Source organism: Oculina patagonica, chromosome 12 (genome assembly GCF_052425735.1).
Source record: "Oculina patagonica isolate OP01 chromosome 12, crgOcupat, whole genome shotgun sequence".
NCBI classification, from domain to species: domain Eukaryota; kingdom Metazoa; phylum Cnidaria; class Anthozoa; order Scleractinia; family Oculinidae; genus Oculina; species Oculina patagonica.
In genome coordinates, this window is record NC_135769.1 from 14,849,960 (window position 1) to 14,859,726 (window position 9,767).

The window sequence follows — 9,767 nt, forward strand, 5'->3', positions numbered from 1 at the left end:
TTTGACGTCTTTTCTTAATACCAGGCTTTCAATTTCCGGAAAACCCTTTCAGACGTTCTGGAAAAGTCTCTAGATAATTGCCGTATTTTTATTTTTCCCTTTTGGATACTATTCCAGCAATTAGCTATTCTCAGACTGAGCTTTTTCTTGCAAATTCTATTTTAAATTCATTTTGAATTTATTACTTTCGATATGGAACAAAAAATGGTCTTTAGAAACAAGCAATCATGGGTGAACAAAAAACATAGAAGCAATGGAAGCTACATTGGACAGTTTGTTTGATGGCAGGTGGATAAATAGGCACAATGTGTTAGTTTCCTTGGATGCAAACGAAACCACAAGCTGCCAATTTACTTAGTATCGCTTTTCATATTTGCCGTTGGCTATACATGTATATGAAGTACGTGCTCCTGAATTGCAATCTACAGTAGAACCCCGATAACTCGAACTCTGAAGGGAAACGAAAAACAGTTCGAGTTAGCGGGGTTTCGAGTTATCGGGGTCGAATGAATATTTAATTTGCTAAATTAATAATTGACAGTGTACTGATTTTTCAGCACTTCAATATATAGTACAGTGTAAATTGAACGTATCTTGTAGAAACTCTAACACGACCATGCATTCTTATGATAAGAGTGGAAAATGGCTGACAAATACGTGATCTGTTCGTTGCTCTTATCAATGGGCAACCGTGGCAAGTTGTAAGAACCGGAATTCGAGTTATCGGGGTAAATTTGACCCAAATTTTGTTCAAGGGAAACGAAATTTAGTTCGAGTTAGCGGGGTTTTCGAGTTATCCGAGTTCGAGTTAACCGAGTAAAAATGACTGAAAAGTGGGGGCAAATCCAAGGGAAATGGAAGTTAGTTCGAGTTAGCGGGGTTTTCGAGTTATCCGAGTTCGAGTTACCGGGGTTCTACTGTATAGTGTTCAGTCCTAGCACATCCGCCTTCAACAGAAAAGCCGTTTTCTACAGTACTCCAGACTCCCTGGGCATGATCATTTTGAACTCTTGTCTGGCACGTCATCAGGCTGTGCTTCTTGAGATCCAAAAAATCTTGTTTTTTTAACAGTTTTGCTAGGTAATGTTTTTCTTTTCAAGAATGTTTTTCTCATGATGGCTGTTTCCATGAAAAGCAGAGCTTCGCCTGGCCAAAACTTACTGCTTCCCTTTGGGCCATTCATTTAGTGCATACTGAATCCCCGTCATCCCAGTAGGTTTGAGCGATTGGGACAATCGGGGTTAAGGGTTGTAAGCCACCCTAGCACTCACTGTTGCCTTTCTGATCTCATTTAATACAGGATCAGTAAGACATTAGGGTCCGTTGTATCTTAACGCGCATCTCTATCATGACCAAAATGTCAAATTTCTAAACATTGACGCACTAGGCATTTCTTTTTGCCGTGTGCGACGATCACGTAACGATCCTTGATTTCCTCCGGGCGCCTCCTTATCATTACGTGCTAACGGATCCAACCAAAATAGCAACAGAAAATTGATAAGAGGGCTTAACATCCGGCGTCTTTGTTATGTAAATTATAACTTTAAAACAATAGTTGTACTTTTAACAATAATGATATCGCGATGGAGTATGACAGATGAGTAATATGCCCGATGACTGTCTCTTCTAAAATCCTTACATAAATAAAGTTACTTACTTACTCCACTTCATGGGGAGCATAATCTATATAAAATGATCCACCTTTATTAAATCGAAATTTCGCGATAATTACGAAGTCACGCTGCAACCTATTCAAGGGTGTAGTGTTTTCGTGGCACTGGCTTTGCACGGTTGATACGTGAGGCTAATTATAACATGGCACATGTTAACACTATTCATTTCCTGTTAATGTCATGATAATTGCTAACCGCAAAACCGTTTATCAGAGTCTTATCTGATACCACCCCTCGATTTCATTAGCGTCCTTGGATGAAAGATGACAGGTAGCTTAACAACCGTTAGTGGAGGATACAGTCCAGTGACGCCTTGTTAAACCCTTTTGAAAATTTAGTCATGATAATTTACGGATCACTACGACGATTTATTTACCGTTGTACAGTGGAACCCCGATATAACGATCTTCGATACAACGATATTCCCGATATAACGATGAGAATTTAGCAGACCGGACGTAAATTCCTCCCGATATAACGATGTTATCAGTACAGTCACAATTTATTTGCAAAACATCACATTTAATACAATAACATAACAGTTATTGAGTGATCTCTAACGTTTCTGACAACAGCTTTGTGCGATGATATACGAAAATGATACTGTGTTCTAAGCCTCTTTATCAAAATTATTCTCTTTATCCTCATTTAATATGCAGTAAAAAGTACTTGTTAGGTTTACCTCGATAAAACGATATTTTCGGTTATTTTACGGCCATATCGTTATATCGGGAGTTTCGATATAACGATTCCTCGATATAACGATGTAATTTTACTGCTCCCTTGGCATATCGTTATATCGGGATTCCACTGTATATTACTTGGCAATGTTTGGCATATTTCACAGATAGCTCTGTCTTTAACATTCGAGGGTTACATATAAAAAACTTCAAGCTGTTGCTTATTTCCTGGGCGTCTACTTCCCCCAAAAAATTCCTCCAAGAGGTTTGGCCTGAAAGAAATTCATGTTCGGAAAATAGTTTTTCCCCCACCCTCCGATTATTTTTTATGGTCTGTCCCTTATAACGAGGTTTTTTGCGAAATCGATCATGATCTTTACATGTGAAAGATATCATATCTTTTACAGTGTAAAGACTCAGCGAGAGCAATCGTGGTAATTCACTCTACCTTTATATTCTTACTAATTTAATACGCGCGAAAAAACATTGCGCAAAATTTAAACACGCGAAAATTAATGCCATATCGTATATCAAAAGTTAATAAAAAATTTTTAAATGTTCTGAATGTTTAGAACTCCAACTACCTAACCTTGAAGATATCTTTCTGTCTTGTTTTCGACTGCACCCTTTGTCTTTTCACTGTTTTCTTGAGCTCTTAAATTGGCCAAAACCACTTTTGCACCGTCATCAAAGTTTCCCTTTGCAGGTTCCTTGTAGTTACATTGAGCCAGACCTTTGTATATTAGTTCCTTAGTCTCTTACAACTGATCAATAAAACACTGACGAAATCGCGAAATTTAACAAACTTTTGTTCTTATTTTTCCTGCATTTGCGAAAATTATAATACTGGCGAAATTCGGCTCCCGGCGTTTCGCGAAATTAAGTGCGCGCGAAAATTAGTAAGAATAAGGTAGTTTATATAATAAATTGGAATTATGTTGACTGGAAAATTACAAATTATGAATGCATTGCAGACCTAGACCTGTATAGCGTTGGTGTAGAAGTCTCATTTGGGAGGTCTCACAGTTGCAAGGTGTATTGTAGTGGTGTGGTAACATAGAGTTTTCTTGTGCGAGCAAGAGACACTTGGCGGTTCAACAAACGGAGGTGGTCAGGTGGTCTCTAAAATTAACCCGCTTTTTACGGATACCCGCTAACACGGACAACGGGCACTTTGTCCCGAGTGACAAACTCTTATATATCGTCAACCCCGCTTTACGGACACTGTTTATCTATGCACTGTCAATTTTCATTGTCAAAGTAAAGTTACCTAGTTTTTCAAATGAGTCCATTCAATTGTTGAGTTTCAAGAACAGTAAAGTTATTTCAGCCCGAGAGTACAAGTAAATGAGTTTAAACTTGTCAGAGTTACAGTCACAGAAGAAATTGTTGCTGCTAAAATACCTTCTTATCCCTTCCAAAAGGCAATTCGCGCACCTTTTCAAATAATTAATCTGCTGTCGATTATTCACAAACAGTAAAGTAATTTTAGTCCGAGAGTATTAGTAGATGAGCGTAAGCTTTCCCTAGTTTAAATGTGTTACAGTTACAGTTGCAGAAGAAACTAAGCAACGTTTTGCTGCTGTTAAAATGTCTGCTTTATTCCTTGCATAAATTAAAACTTACGAACTTTTTCAAGTGATTTCAAGAACGGTACTGTAAAATTAGTTTAGTCCAAGAGCATGATAAATGACATAAAGTTTCCACAGTTTACACTTGTTACAACGTTTTGTTGCCGTAAAAATGTCTGCATTTGTCTTTGTGTCGATGAAACATGTGTCCGTTTTGTCTGAGAGCCCGCTTAATACGGACACCCCGATAATACGGACACTTTGGCATGTCCCCTTGGTGTCCGTATTAACGGGGTTCCACTGTATCAGATTATCGGTTATAATCCTAGCAGTTTCTACTTTTGTTTCCTTTGAAAATCTTAACGACAAAACTATTAAAAAGTTTCATGAATTGAGAATAGTTTTGGCGAGGGCGTTGGTCTTATTAGTAAGTCTAGTAAACGCGTGACGGCGTGACAGGTAACGGCGTATCGAAAATCACCCTATCGAGATGAATCGCCTCATCGAGATTTGTCTTCTGTTTTTATTTTTCTTTGTTGTTGTTATTCGCTATAACTAAACTAAATTCTCAGACCTGCAGACCGTATAGAAGAAGAGAAATGGAAAAGGGCAAAATATAGAAAGCTAATTGGATGCCCCCTTGAGTAAATTACCAAATAGATTAGGATAAAAAAGTAAACTTAACGTAGGAGAGAAAGAAGTATGAATTAGTTAGTACTCAACAATGAGAGTTGACCTTTATAAAAAAAAGGAGAATTGCCAGAACCTTTCACTGTTTCCGTGTCCTTAGCATAATCTTATCTGACTCTTCACGTCGGTGCTCTCTCAAATAAAGAGATCGCAAAAACCGTAAACTGTGCCAGAACAGCCTAAAAACCGCAGCTTTATCGATCGCAAACGTCGAGTGTTCTAGAGCAGCTGTAACCGAACGGTAGTACTCTTGTGCTTAACTGACTCAAAACAAAATCAAGCTGATTAATTTAGTTGGACATGGCAGTTGCACAGCTTACTATACGGTATTATCCACACAAAATTTGAGGTTCACAGAACTTGACTGACTTTTTCGTTCTCAACTTTTCGTGCAGACTCGAATGTAGTCAATATGCTAGCGACTCACGTGACACGCAAACCCGCGCAATTTCAGTTTGCGTGTATTTGCGCGGTTTGAAACGTCGAAGATGGCAAAATTGTCTTATAACATAGGGACGCGTGGATCTCGCGCTTCTCAGCCCCCGATTATGGCTCCTGATGAAACACAAAACAAGTTCTGAAGCATTCATGTGGGCATCATACAAACTGCAACGATATTGAATGCAAAGTAAGGTCTAAAGTGGAGGGATATACTTATGTCGTTCTTCCTGGGGTAAGGGTTAGGGGAGTAGGGTTGGGTGAGCGTGGAAAGGCACTATTGAACGACGTTTTGCGACTAAGGCTTATTATCTTTATTAATGAGGTCCCACCTCATCCTTATCTTATCACAAAATATGGCAGAGAAAGCAACGATACACTTGCAGTTTCGTTATTGTAAATAAACTTAGCTCGGTAAACAACATTAATTCACAAGCCACGTCCAACCAAACCAGCTAACGGTTATGTTTCAGCCTCGTGGAATGAGACCGCAAATCTATGAAATTACAAAGGGAATTGTGCCGAAAGCAAAAATGTTTCAAAATATAACTAACCCTATAAAATGTTGAATCAAAAAGTATATGGAACTAACTAAGCTTGAGTTTATACGTGTTAAATTGTATAAATAAACATCACAAAATCTAATGAAATCATGCCAGCCGAAACTGCTAGAATTGTATCACAGGACTATTATTTAACGAGATAATCACGCTCGTATATCGGACTCGTCATCACCAAGATAACTTGCCGATTGTGTCCGACTCATTGTCGATGGTCCCCGACTAAGTTTGTTGAACGAAGCGCCTCGAATCACAGATCTTGTTCTGCTACCCTGCCGAAATCTAGGCGAACCTGTTTCGTCGGATATGTAGTTATCGTTCATGTATGGCTCTCGCGAAGAAACTGGCGCTTTTTCTTTTTGATGACCCGTTAGACAAATTGCACTATTCCATCGTGCATTTGACACTATTTTCCGTCGAGAGCCGCGTTGGTCACTGTGCTTTAGTGATTGTTGCGACAAATATTTGTTCACGCCTTTTTGACTGATGCTATTACTTCTCAATCCACGGCCATTTCTATCTCCTTCATGTGGTTCTTCGTCGGCAAACCGCACACTTGACAGAGACATATTCGATCGTCTTTGACTGCGGGAGGACCCTACGCTTTCGGAAGACTCGGATATTTGATAAGCCGCTTGGGGATTTGAGATACGTGTTGCATTACGTTGGGCGAAATAACATTCTTCTGTACCATCTTCATCAAATGAAGTTAAACGACTGGAATGGGATTTGGAGGGAGGGAGGTTCTTGGTGTATCGTCCGCGGTTTGTAAGCCTTGTGGTGTTCGAAGACCTTCCTGATCTCCAGTCTCCATCTTGATAACAACCCTCTTCTTCAAACACAGATTCTTCTTCAGGGTCCTCGTAGGACACCGAATGTCGAAGGTTGCGAGGTTCAGAACGAGGTTCCGAACGTCCAGAGCCATTCAGGTTAGCTTGTTTTGAGCTTTTGGCCATGAAAGTCGGGTCGCGTTTGTTTCTCTCTTGGCGATCGTCTTCTAGACCTTCATATGATGATGAACTGCGAAAATAACGCATTCTAGAGTCTCTTCCGCTCTGTTGATTCCAAACGTCTGTAGCACCATGACCAGAACTTCCAGGTTTCCCATTCGTTTCTGCATCATCTTCACCAGTATCGTGCAAAGATACCGGAGTGCCATGACTGCCAACGTTTTGCTCTCCAGGATATTTATCACGATCCCAAACAGCTGGAGGACCACTACCAGCTCTCGCATACCTCTTATCGTCGATGTGTGGTCCTTCACGAGTTGGAAAACTATCTGGACTTCTCTGACATTTCTCTTGGTTGTTCAAAGATATAAGTGCTCCAGATACCTCGGATTTCCTAGCATTTGGAGCTTTTGCATACCTAGCTTGATGTACAGTTACAGGCGCGTCTAAATGGGCACTTTCATGCTTTCCCAGATATTCGTCGTGGTGACTTGCAGGCTCGTCAAGGTGGGAACGTGGCGATGCAACGTGAAGAAGACTTTCTCCTTTTTTGCGTACTTCCGTAGTGAGTCTTCCAGTCATTTCATCTCTAGAGCCGAGCCAAGCCGGTTTGAGCGCTACGGTGTCAGATGCCATCTTCACGTCTTCGCTTGGTGTACCTCTGTACCTAATTTCCTCAATGGCTACATCTCTCATTTCCATCAGTGCTGTATCTGGCATACTAACGACAGATCTACGCAGAGTATCCCATGGCGAGTTTCTTGGACTTTGGGTAAACATTCCAACAGATTCTTCGTTCAAATATTGAGGTTCACTTCGATAAAGCGGATGCGTGGTGTCACGATCGGTCTGTGTAGATGTGGTTATAAGATATTTGTACTGCGTGTACATTGGCATAAAATTCTGCGGTTGTTTAAGCGTGTTCCTTCGAGGCTGATATGAAACGCAATCAAAATAAACAGAATCGCTGTCAACCGATTCTGTTGATCCTTTTATGTCAGTTGAAGCAACTTTTTCTGTACTTTCCTCACTTTTCTGGCTTGCAGACGAAGAGCCCCCCTTTTTTTTACTCACAACGCGAACAACCAAACGTGCTAGTCGAATAGCGATGTGGAGCATACTGCCCGACTTTTTACGTGTCTCCTCGACTCCTCGACGAGTCGTCTGATCAACACTTTGTGCGGCCGATCCAGCCAGATCAGAAGAGGCCTTTACAACGCCTGATGCCATCTCAATAGGATTTTTGTTTAACTGACTTTCAGAAGTCTGCCTGTCTTCGTCAAGCGGTCTTATATCCGGGGAGATCTCCTCTATTGAAATTCTTGTTTCTTGCAAAGGAACTCGTTCAATTTCGTACTTGATCTCCGATGCACCTTTTTCAACTTCTCTTGCCAGTTGCCTAGAATTCCATCTCAACTGACGTTCCGCAGAGATAACGCTACTTTTTGCTGCATTTTGCCAGTCCTTCTCAATGAACGTCTTTCCACGGTCAGCGACATTTAAATCAATAATCACCGATTCGTTGAATCCACACGCGGTCGACGCAAGCGGCTTGCGGTTATCCACTGGTAAAGTTGAAACACCTGCTAATGCGGGCGTCTTCCCGGACTGCCATTCGCTTTGTTGTGAGATGTCCTGTGGTGTTTCCAGCCCTATTCCCGCCTCCTGTTTTTCATCATCTTTGGATGTTCCTTCACCTCCGCCGACTGCAACCTTGCTTTGTACATCTTCTTCCTGGCCTCCACTTCTTTTCTTCTTGATACGAGCGATAATACCAGCTGCAAGGACAGCAACCGCAATCACTTTGCGTGTGATGTTTTGATTGCTATCGGTAGGGGTGTTGGAAGTGTTTTTATCTCCTTGTCCTTCTTCGATTCCATTGCCGTCCCCAGTGCCTTGCAGTTCTTCTATCTCTCCAATCGGGAGATTAACGTTACTTCCCACTACTTCTCCAAGAACATTGCTTAAATCACCGTCGCAAGCGCCGCCCTCCGCATCCATATCCTCCAGCCCCTCAGCTACATCCTCAACGACCTCCATAACATCTTCTATAGCCTCAAAGGCGTCCGCTAAGCCTTCGGGTACATCCGAGTCTCTCTTGCCTTTTCTCTTTTTCGCGCCAAAGAGAAACACTCCAGTCGTAACAATGAAGGAGAATGTTGGAAAAAACGCCATTTTCCACCCCTCAAATCCAAAAAGTCCCAATACGTCCTTTATCAGTCCCATTGCAGAGTCAACAACAGCCAGGAAAGTGACAATTTCAAACATGAATTTGTCGATAACGTCTGCGAAATCCTCCATGATTTGCAGCAGTTCTTCAGTAGCCGAAGGCATATTTTCTGGATCTTCTTCAGGGGGAACTAAATCATCCATTGTGATTTAAATATTTGCTATTTCCTAACACCCGTGATCAATAAAATCTCTAACTTGGACGTTCAAGATCCAGCTTCTAACGATTAAATTTGTTACAATGTTGGTTTTCATGCTCCCTGTTGTTATCATTATTTCGAAAACCTTTGACACCTGTTATATTGAAGCTGTTAAATCATAATTAATTCAAGAAAATTCTGCAAGCTTATTAATATAACTTAAAGTGGTCATAACAATTAGCAACTCATAAGCGGGCGAAAAAACCTGGCCTGAATTTCCGGCGGCAGCTAAAAATTTAGGCTTGCCGGAAAACCTTGAATGCTCTTCTCCCTAGTTATTCAATTAAATTAGCATTAAGAAATTGCAGAAAAGCTTTCAAACCGTCTGGACTTATCCAGTTTGCTTCTCTTTTCCCACATAACACATCAAATGACACCTGCAGCTACACAACATAATTATTTTACTGGCTTGTAAGCAGGTTATCACACTTTGATACTAACGGAGATGAAAAAAAAAAACAGTATGATACGAGCTTTTGGTGAAAGAGTGGGTCAAAATCTAATTTTTGGTGCACGAAAAAACGCAAATTTAAATGCATCGACGCCGTTATTAAGCAATACATAAATTTCACTGTTTTCAAGAAGAGATTTAAAACAAGTCTTGGTCGTCTGAATGAATAATTTATTCGTGTTTCCTTCTTTAAACTGTCTTATAAACTGATTTGTTTGGTAAATAGGATTTCGAAAAATTAAACTCAACTCGGCGAAACTGATAGCGACGCTTAGCTCCACCAGTTGAGTTAATTTGGCGGAACCAGTGAAAGCGAGGCTTTGAA